General features: G+C 34.0%; 1 pseudogene; it reads right to left on the bottom strand.

Annotated features, from left to right (window-relative positions):
* Window positions 1-7,090: 7,090 nt before the first annotated feature.
* LOC139846118 (small nucleolar RNA R71) lies at window positions 7,091-7,204 on the bottom strand (annotated as a pseudogene).
* Window positions 7,205-9,509: the final 2,305 nt, after the last annotated feature.

The following is a 9,509-nucleotide window of genomic DNA, read 5'->3' as shown; positions in this document are numbered from 1 at the left end:
TATATATATATATATATATATATATATATTATAATGAGTTACGTAGTTAATTTATAATAAGAAAAAAAGTTAAACAATAATAAAGTGAAAAATTATGTGGTTGATTTAATAATAATAATAATGAATAGTTGTTAGTTAGTAAAAATTATGGGATCGATTTATAATGAATGAGAAGTGTAATGGTTAAAGTATAAAATGTGAAAATCATGTGGTAAGTTTGTAGAAGCTATAAAGTTAATTGTTATAAAGGGCGAGATTGAATTGTGAAAATATAAAAAGTTTGAGGAGTGTTTGTGAAACTATTGGTGGCTACTATTCATTTGCTCTATATCATTTAGATATATAGAGTAATATGATTTGACAATTTTCTTTGTTGCATGCATGACTTATAATTTAACAATTTTCTTCGGTTGCATGCATGACTTATAGTGACTACTAATTGTTAGGAATTTATGTACCTCAAATAACGATCACCAATCAAATATGGTGATCCCACATACAACAAACAAATACAATAATAAAAGAAAAGTAAATGACACAAAATATTACAGGATTATATAGTTAGTGGTGAGATAGTAGCCCCAACATGATTCTCGATGTACCTAAATACAATATTAAATAAAAATAAGTATCACATTGGTATTTAGACATGCACAACAATTCACATGTGAAGGTATTACTTATCCTAAGTCCTAAAAGTGCAAAATTCACCTTTAAAAATAGTAAAATGTCATTTTCGGAATCTAAACTGCTTCAAACAGGGAAAAGCCTTAAGGAAGTCTTGCTCCTAGCGCCGTTTTCTAGTTATCTTGCAAAAATTGGCCTAATCTGCAATTGAAAATTTTTCGGAAAATTCTCCATAAAATTTTGCCCGATTTTTGTGGGGAATGTACTGACTTCAAATATATGTTTTACGACCATTAAATATCATCAAAACGAAACTACACTCTCATATATTCGCATTCAAAATGAAAATAAAAATAAAAATAAAAATAAGGTTATGAATCTAGAGAAATAAAAAAACGGCTAAAATACTCGAACAATAAAACAAAGACGTTATAAAAGCCGCAAGGTTTTGTAGCTAGTGGTGAGATAGTAGCCCCAACATGATGATCGATCTACCTAAATACAATATTAAATAAAAACAAGTATCAGATTGGTATTTAAACAGGAACAACAATTCACATGTGAAGTTATTACTTATCGTAAGATCTAAAATGGCAAAATTCACCTTTAAAAATAGAAAATGTCATTTTCGGCATCTAAACTTCTTTGAACGGGGGAAAACCTTCATGAAGTCTTGCTCGTAGCGCCGTTTTCTAGGTATCTTACAAAAATGGGCCTAATCTGCAATTGCATATTTTTCGGAAAATTCTCCATAATTTACCCCGATTTTGTGGGGAATGTAGTGACTTCAAATATGTGTTTTGCGGCAATTAATTATCATCAAAATGAAACTACACTCTCATATATTCGTATTTAATATGAAATTTAGAAAGAAAAAAAAATAAGGTTATGAATATAGAGAAATTAAAAAGTGGCTCAAAATATTCGAACAATGAAAGCAAGACGTTATAAAAACAAAAAGGGTTTGTGGCTAGTAGAGAGATAGTAGCCCCAACATGATTCTCGATGTACTTAAATACAATATTAAGTAAAAACAAGTATCATAGTGGGATTTAAACACGCACAACAATTCACATGTGAATTTATTACTTATCTTAAGATCTAAAAGTGCAAAATTTACCTTTAAAAATCGTAAAATGTCATTTTTAGAATCTTAACTGCTTCGAACGGGGGAAATCCTTAAGAAAGTCTTGCTTGTAACGCGGTTTTCTAGTTATCTTGCGAATATGGGCCTATTCTGTATTTGAAAATTTTTCGGAAAATTTTTCACAAAATTTTGTTCGATTTTGTGGGGAATGTAGTGACTTCAAATATGTGTTTTGTGGTCAATAATTATCATCAAAACGAAACTACACTCTCATATATTCGCATCTAATATGAAATTTAGAAACAAAAAAAAAATAATGTTATCAATATAAAGAAATAAAAAAGAGGCTAAAAATACCCGAACAATAGAACCAAGACGTTATAAAGAAGCAATGTTTTGTAGCTAGTGGTGAGATAGTAGCCCCAACATGATTCTCGATGTACTAAATACAATATTAATTAAAAACAAGTATCATAGTTGTATTTAAACAGGTACAACAATTCACATGTGAAGTTAGTACTTATCCTAAGATCTAAAAGTGCACAATTCACCTTTAAAATAGCAAAATGTCATTTTCGACATCTAAACTACTTCAAACGGGGGAAAGCCTTAAGAAAGACTTGCTTGTAGCGCCTTTTTATAGTTATCTTGCGAAAATGGGCCTATTCTGCAATTAAAATTTTTTCGGAAAATTCTCCTCAAAATTTTGTCCGATTTTATGGGGAATGTAGTGACTTCAAATGTTGCGGTTATTAGTTCTCATCAAAACAAAACTACACTCTCATATATTCGCATTCAATATGAAATTTAGAAACAAAAATAAGGTTAAGAATCTAGAGAAATAAAAAAGCGGCTAAAAATACTCGAAAAATAAAACCAAGACATTATAAAAGCATGAACGTTTTGTAGCTATTGGTGAGATAGTAGCCCCAACATGATTCTCGATGTACCTAAATACAATATTAAATAAAAAAGTATTATATTGGATTTTCGCATATTTTGGCGTAAATTACGCCAAGTCTCAGATACGTCCAGTTCAGGAGGGTATTTTTAGGCGTAAAAATACGCCAGGTGAATTTACAAAGGCGTAAATTATGCCAGAATTGGCGTAAATTACGCCAGGCCATAATCCAGAATTCCGGGAAATACGAAAATTAGCTTTTGGATGAAGTTTCCCAACCCCTATTTAAGGAAAGCTCTAGGGTTACGAAAACACAACTTTTTTCATCAGTTTTTGCTGCAGGAAACCTTCTCAAACACAACAAAAACACCATCTAATCACTATTTTCAAGAATTCAAGTCAAGATCAAGGTGCTATTCATCATGCAATCATCAAGAAATTCATTGATTATCATTACCACCATGCTTGGCTAGTTTTCTAATCTTTATTCCTTCTATGAACAATTGATACATGTATTCTTTCATTCAAGTTTATGTGGTTTGTAGTGTTATGAAACTTATGTCTTTTGAATTGTGCTGTTATAAACCTATTGCTTATTGATCAATGCAAGTATTATTGCTTGTGATTATTGCAAGTTGAGTCATAGTGATTTAACATTGTGTTCTTAATCCACTTAGTGTTAATTAGATTAAGGATAAAGACAAAGTGTCTAGGTTGCATGACTCAATCCCAAGATAGTTAGAATTAATAGACCTAAGAAATCTTGTCTAAGAGGTTTGATCAATATTTGATAAGCATAATACTTTTTTGAAGGAATGCATGTTAGATTGGGATTGTGAAGGAATAAAAGCTCTCAATCAACTGATTACAACCTTTTCGTTTAGCTCACTGTTTATGCTTTTAAATATTCAAAGCTACGTTTGCTTGGTAGTTGTTACTCTAGTCTTTACTTTAGTTAATCTTAGTTAATCACAAACAACTCAATCCTGAAATTGCTTGCTAGTTAACCATAACTTCCCGTGGAACGAATCCTGCTTACCCTAGCTAAGTTAGAGTAATTAGGCTATTTTTGATTGACCCTTCGACATCGATCAAATTTTGGCGCCGCTTTCGGGGAAGTGTGCGCTTGATTGTAAGCTCTTATTTTATTGCTTTCGTGATAAATTAGAAAAACCATAAAAATTATAAAATCAATAAAAAAAATCAAAAAATAGTGTTTTTTTTTTTTTTTTTTTTTTTTGTGTTTGTCAGTTTTACGCTCGGTGTTCTTGTTTTTGTTGAAGTGCAGGTTAGTGTATGCAAACTCGGATTTCGGGAAATCAAAATCTTAAGCCGTTAGACCCGGAAATCGAGAAATCTGCAAAAGCTAATCGAAAAGCTACAAGAATCTTAAAGTGTTCGACAGTGGCTTCAGCATCCATGCAACCACAGTTAGAGACACATCCGATTGTTCCACCGAACTCTCCTAAATCAGAGTCTGACACTGAAGAGGAATATCACACCCCCAGTTAGGGCCTGGGTGAAATGTGACTTAATATCAAAATATACCAACATATTATATAAACGAGAACAAACTAAATGATTAAATTAACTTGAATGAGTACGCAGCGGAAAAATTAAATGTCGTTACAACGGAAATAAATAATTGTTCAAATGCAAAAGTAAAATATGCGATAATCTCTTGATCCTATGTCCAAGTAGCATCACATAAGCAGTAGATAGGTAAGCTTGAATCAAACAGCACCTGAGACAAAACATGCTAAAGTGTCAACCAAAAAGGTTGAGTGAAGTTCATAGGTTTAACAAAAGTTTGACCGTTGTTTTAGACCACAAGATTTAGTTTGTAAAGTTGATCTCGCAAGATCGAAAGTTTATGCCAATGCGTGATATTTAGACTAAACGTTGTTTGCCCCATGACAAGTTAGTTCTCCTTGTCGGTTAAATTTCATTATCAAGTAATACAAAGACTTAGTCAAATGTATCGGGGACGTTACTCCCGATAGGCCTACCCCCAATAAATAAGCATGCCGCAGCACTTAAAAATATCACTGTAGGGACTTAGTCGGACATAGCCGGGTATAGCATAGCTTAAGTAGTTTGGTACTTGTGTCTAAAGTGTAAAAAGTAAAAACAGCATGTGTCTCACCCCAAAAGTAAGTAAGTTTGCTAGCAATAAAGAGGGGCTATGAATTCACCTTAGTAAGTAGAGAGAGAGTTATTCCTCGGAATAGAGAGTTGAACGAGTGAGCAGGAAAGTCAACCTATTGACATTTAAGAGTAGTTAAGTGTTTTGCCCATGTTTGAGTTTAAGTACGTGTTTATGTATAGTTTGTTTCACTAAATTTCTGTCCCTAGTAAGTTTCTATACTTAGAAAGTTTCTACTTAAAGAGTATTTTCTATTTTAGGATACTTGTCGTATTAGATCAGCTTCCAATCACCCCTTTCCCTTCGAATGGCCATTTGAGATCTAGGGGCTTGAGCCATAGGACCCTTTAAATTGGAAGTCCAAACCCTCTGCCTAGAGTCTCGTAGAACCATTCGTCAAGAAAGTTTGAAGATCTATACATCTCTAATACATATCCCAAAACGTTCTTAAGTGCTATAATATAAGTAGTAGGTTATAGGTGCTAGTAATAGTAATAGTAATAGTGTATATATGTTAATAGTAGTATTAGGGTTTCATTAATTAGAGTTAGTTATTTAAAGTGGTATTTAATTAACTAGGGTTTAGTAATTAGTGTCCTAGGGTTTCATAAATTAGGGTTTAGTAAATTAGGGTTTTATTTAATGTAGTAATGATTAGGGTTTAATAATTAAAGTGGTATTAATTAATTAGGGTTAGATTTAATGAATTAGGGTTTAGTAATTAATTAGGTTTTTTTTAATGAAACTAGGGTTTGATTAAAGTAGTATAGTTAAGGTATAATTAGGGTTTAAGGTATTAGTATGTATATGTATATGTAATCGTGTGTATATATATATATATATATATATATATATATATATATATATATGTATACAAAAAAATTAATTTTTACAAATATACATATATATGGATCGATTTATATGTATATGTATATATAATTATTTTGTTTCCTTAATTAAACACTAACAATCTTCCATGTAACAACCTAGGGTTTTAAGATCAAAGTTTTCCCCCTTTTTTTTTTAGTCGACATTATACACACATACATATATTCATATTATTTTTTTTACATATATAGATCTAGGTTTGTTCTTATGTTTATGTGTTTATGATTTTATGTGAATATAGATTAAAACAAAGATCAAAGAATTAAGAAAATAGATTAGGGTTTTATGTTTATACCTTTGAAGATTCAAGTAGATTAACAAAGAAAAGAAGAACTTGATGAAGATGGAAGATCAAAGCCTTGAATATCTTGAAGAACACCTTGAAGATTCTTGAAGAACACGAAGAACGCGAAGAACACTTGAAGATTTATTGGAAAACCTAAGGATTTCGATGGTGGTGGGGGATTTTCGATTTTGGCCGAAAATTGGAGAGGGAGAGAGAGATTTTTGAGTGAGGGATGTAATTATGATTTGGTACATGGAATGGTTTAGCCTAGGGGTCTATTTATAGGGAGGATAGGAGCATTCTAGAATTAGGATTTTATAAGGAATTACTGAGGGAACAAGTTAGCTTGGAAAAAGGGTTAGGAAGGGATGCATGGGCCGAAATTTAGAGGGGTATATGGGTAATTTTACCCTTCCAAATTTTCTAGGGTTTTATGAGCTAGGGTTTTAATATTTTCACTTAAGTCCTTGTACTTTAATTTAGCTTAATAACCCTTAATTATTCAACTTTATTTATTTTAATTACACAAGTCTTTTTAGTTATTTGTTTACTCACAAAAGTTTATTAACTTATTATTTTTATTAACTTGTCAATTAATGTACAAAGTTAATTATCGTATTTTATAATTCTTAACGCCTAACCTTTATCGATTAAAGTTTACTTATTAAGTTTAACTATTTTATTGGGCATTTAATAAGGAAAAGTATTGAATGGAAATATGAGAAATGTAGTATGGAAAAATGAGAGTCCTTATAAGGAAGTTTTTGATCAACGAGACGAGATGGCCGAACGACCAAGAGGAGTAGACACCTACTACCAACCGGGTGATTTTGAGGATCATTCACCCATTGTTTATCCTGCATCGGCAGGAGGAAACAACCGACGATTTGAGGTCCGACCTCAACTCATTTCGATTTTGCCAACCTACCGAGGTATGGCTAATGAGGAGCCATATGAACACATCACTGAATTTAATGGGATATGTGCTACTAATCAAGTAAACGGTTTCATTGATGATGAGGTATGTCTTCGATTATTTCCTTATTCACTTAAGGATAAGGCAAAAAGATGGTTTCTCTCCTTGCCCGCCCGGAGTATTAATACTTGGGCGGAGATGAAAAAACGATTTTTAGAAGAATTTTACCCCATAAGTAAAACCTCAGACATGCGTACGTAAATAAAATCTTTTAAACAATTACCGGGTGAATTATTTCATGAAGCGTATGAACGTCTGAAGGAGTTACTTAAAGCATGTCCACACCATGAGATACCCAAGTGGGAATTGGTTAAAGTTTTCTATGATAGTTTAGATTCCTAAAACAGGCAGTTTCTTTTAGCGGCTAGTGGTGGGGCATTCTAAACTCGGTCTAGTGATGATGAATAGGCGTTCTTCGAACAGTTAAGCAAGGGTTCAAAAACCCAAGTTTCGGTTGATCGTAAACAACCTAGTACCTCTCGAGTGAATCATGTTTTCAATTCGGGTGGTTCATCTAGGAAATTAAAGCAGGAATTTGGTGATTTGAAAATGCTTATATTTAACAACCCAAATCAGGGTCTTGCTTGTAATGTTTCGCAGGTTCAGGAAGTATATGAGATTTGTGGAGATCCTTCTCACTTTTCATATGGATGTAGAAATGGGATTCCACCGGTAAATCAGCACATAGTGGAAGAACAAGTTAACGAGGCTCAGGGACGGAGATATGATCCATACTCCAACACGTATAATCCGGGTTGGAGAAATCATCCTAATTTCAGTTGGAGCAATAACAACGCGCTGAATGCTAACCAAGAGAACCAACTTAGACCACCAAACAACTTCCAAAACCAGGGTAATTTTCAGAACCAAGGTAACTACCAAAGAAACTATCAAAATCCTTATCCAAATAACCGAAACCAAAACCAAAACAATTACCAAAACTAAGGCCAGAACCCAAACCAAAATCAAAAGAGTACTTCAACTAATCAACCATCTAGTTCGGATGCTAAGATGGATGCATTCATCTCCGAAATGCGAAAAATGATAGAAGTGCAAAATAAGTCGATTGGTGCATTGGCTAAGGAGATCGGTAATGTAGCGGAAAGTAAGGGAAATAGGGAACCAGGTACAATTCCAAGCTACACGGTTCTAAATCCAAATCATAAGGATCAAGGAAAAGGGCATAGCGTTAACATGGTAGGTACCTTGAGAAGCGGAAAGAAGTATGACAATAAGGTTAGTGAAAAAGAGGTAGTGCAACAAGAGGCAAGTAAGTCTTCTATTGTTCTTGATGAGGAAGAGGTAAGTGAAAATGATAACCATGGGGAGGGAGTGAAAAAGACCGAACCAATCGTTAATGAGGCTGGGAAAGTGGAGGCGGAATCAAAAACCGTTTCATTTCCCAAGGCTTTAGAGTCCCCAAACCAATTCCCTTATGGGAAAAAGGGACCACAACCAGAGGACATGTGGGAAACATTTAAGCAGGTTAAGATAAATTTACCCGTTCTCGATGCTATTAGGCAAGTCCCATCTTATGCTAAATTTTTAAAAGACCTTTGCACTCAAAAGAGGAAGCAAAGGGCGACTTTACCCAAAAGGTGGAGCTAACCGAGCACTTAAGTGCGGTTATTTTCGGTACACTTCCACCTAAGTTTAAGGACCCAGGAACCCCGTTGATAGCTGTCACTGTAGGAAACGTGAATGTGAAAAAGGCATTATTGGACCTAGGAGCTAGCATTAATATTTTACCTTTTTGTCTAGTTGACCGATTTGAATTGGGTTTAATGAAAAGAACTGACATAATTATTCAACTAGCGGACCAGTCAATCAAAACGCCTAGGGGGATATTAGAAGATGTGATAGTAAAGGTGGAAGATTTCTATTACCCGGTTGACTTTGTTGTTATGGACATTGAACCTAGGAATAGAGATGCCCAACCCACTATAATCTTGGGACGCCCATTTTTGGCCACCATTAATGCTCACATTAATTGTCAAACGGGTGCTATGGACATATCTTTTAGGAATCGCAAGATGAGAATTAATATCTTTAAATCCCTTCATACACCAGATGTCCATGAATGCTATCGGATAGATGTGATTGATGAATTAGTGGAAAAGCATACCTCTCACCTAATAACCAATGACCCAGTAGAAATATTTTGCTTAGGTAACGAAGAGGATGTTGAGTGTGAAGAGGTCAAGGCAGTAGAACTAGCAGTAGCAAGTACAATGGATGCTAGGTTCCTACCATGGACTCATAAATATGAGCCATTACCTAAATCCATTGATACTAATATGAGACCTTCACTAGAGTCACCACCGACTCTTGAGTTAAAACCCTTACCTTCTCATTTGAAGTATGCATTTTTAGGTACTGACGGCACTTTGCCAGTTATTATTGCTTCAGATTTGACAGGTGTGCAGGAAAAAGCTTTGATGGAAGTGCTTCATAAGTACAAGGCTGCAGTAGGGTGGACGATAGCTGATTTGAAAGGGATAAGTCCCTCAGTGTGTATGCATAGGATAGTTACAGATCCGGAGGTTAAACCTGCTCATGATACGCAACGCATGTTAAACCCAAATATGCAGGAAGTTG

Source organism: Rutidosis leptorrhynchoides, chromosome 4 (assembly GCF_046630445.1).
Source record: "Rutidosis leptorrhynchoides isolate AG116_Rl617_1_P2 chromosome 4, CSIRO_AGI_Rlap_v1, whole genome shotgun sequence".
Lineage (NCBI taxonomy): Eukaryota > Viridiplantae > Streptophyta > Magnoliopsida > Asterales > Asteraceae > Rutidosis > Rutidosis leptorrhynchoides.
This window is presented reverse-complemented; position numbering and strand designations above follow the sequence as displayed.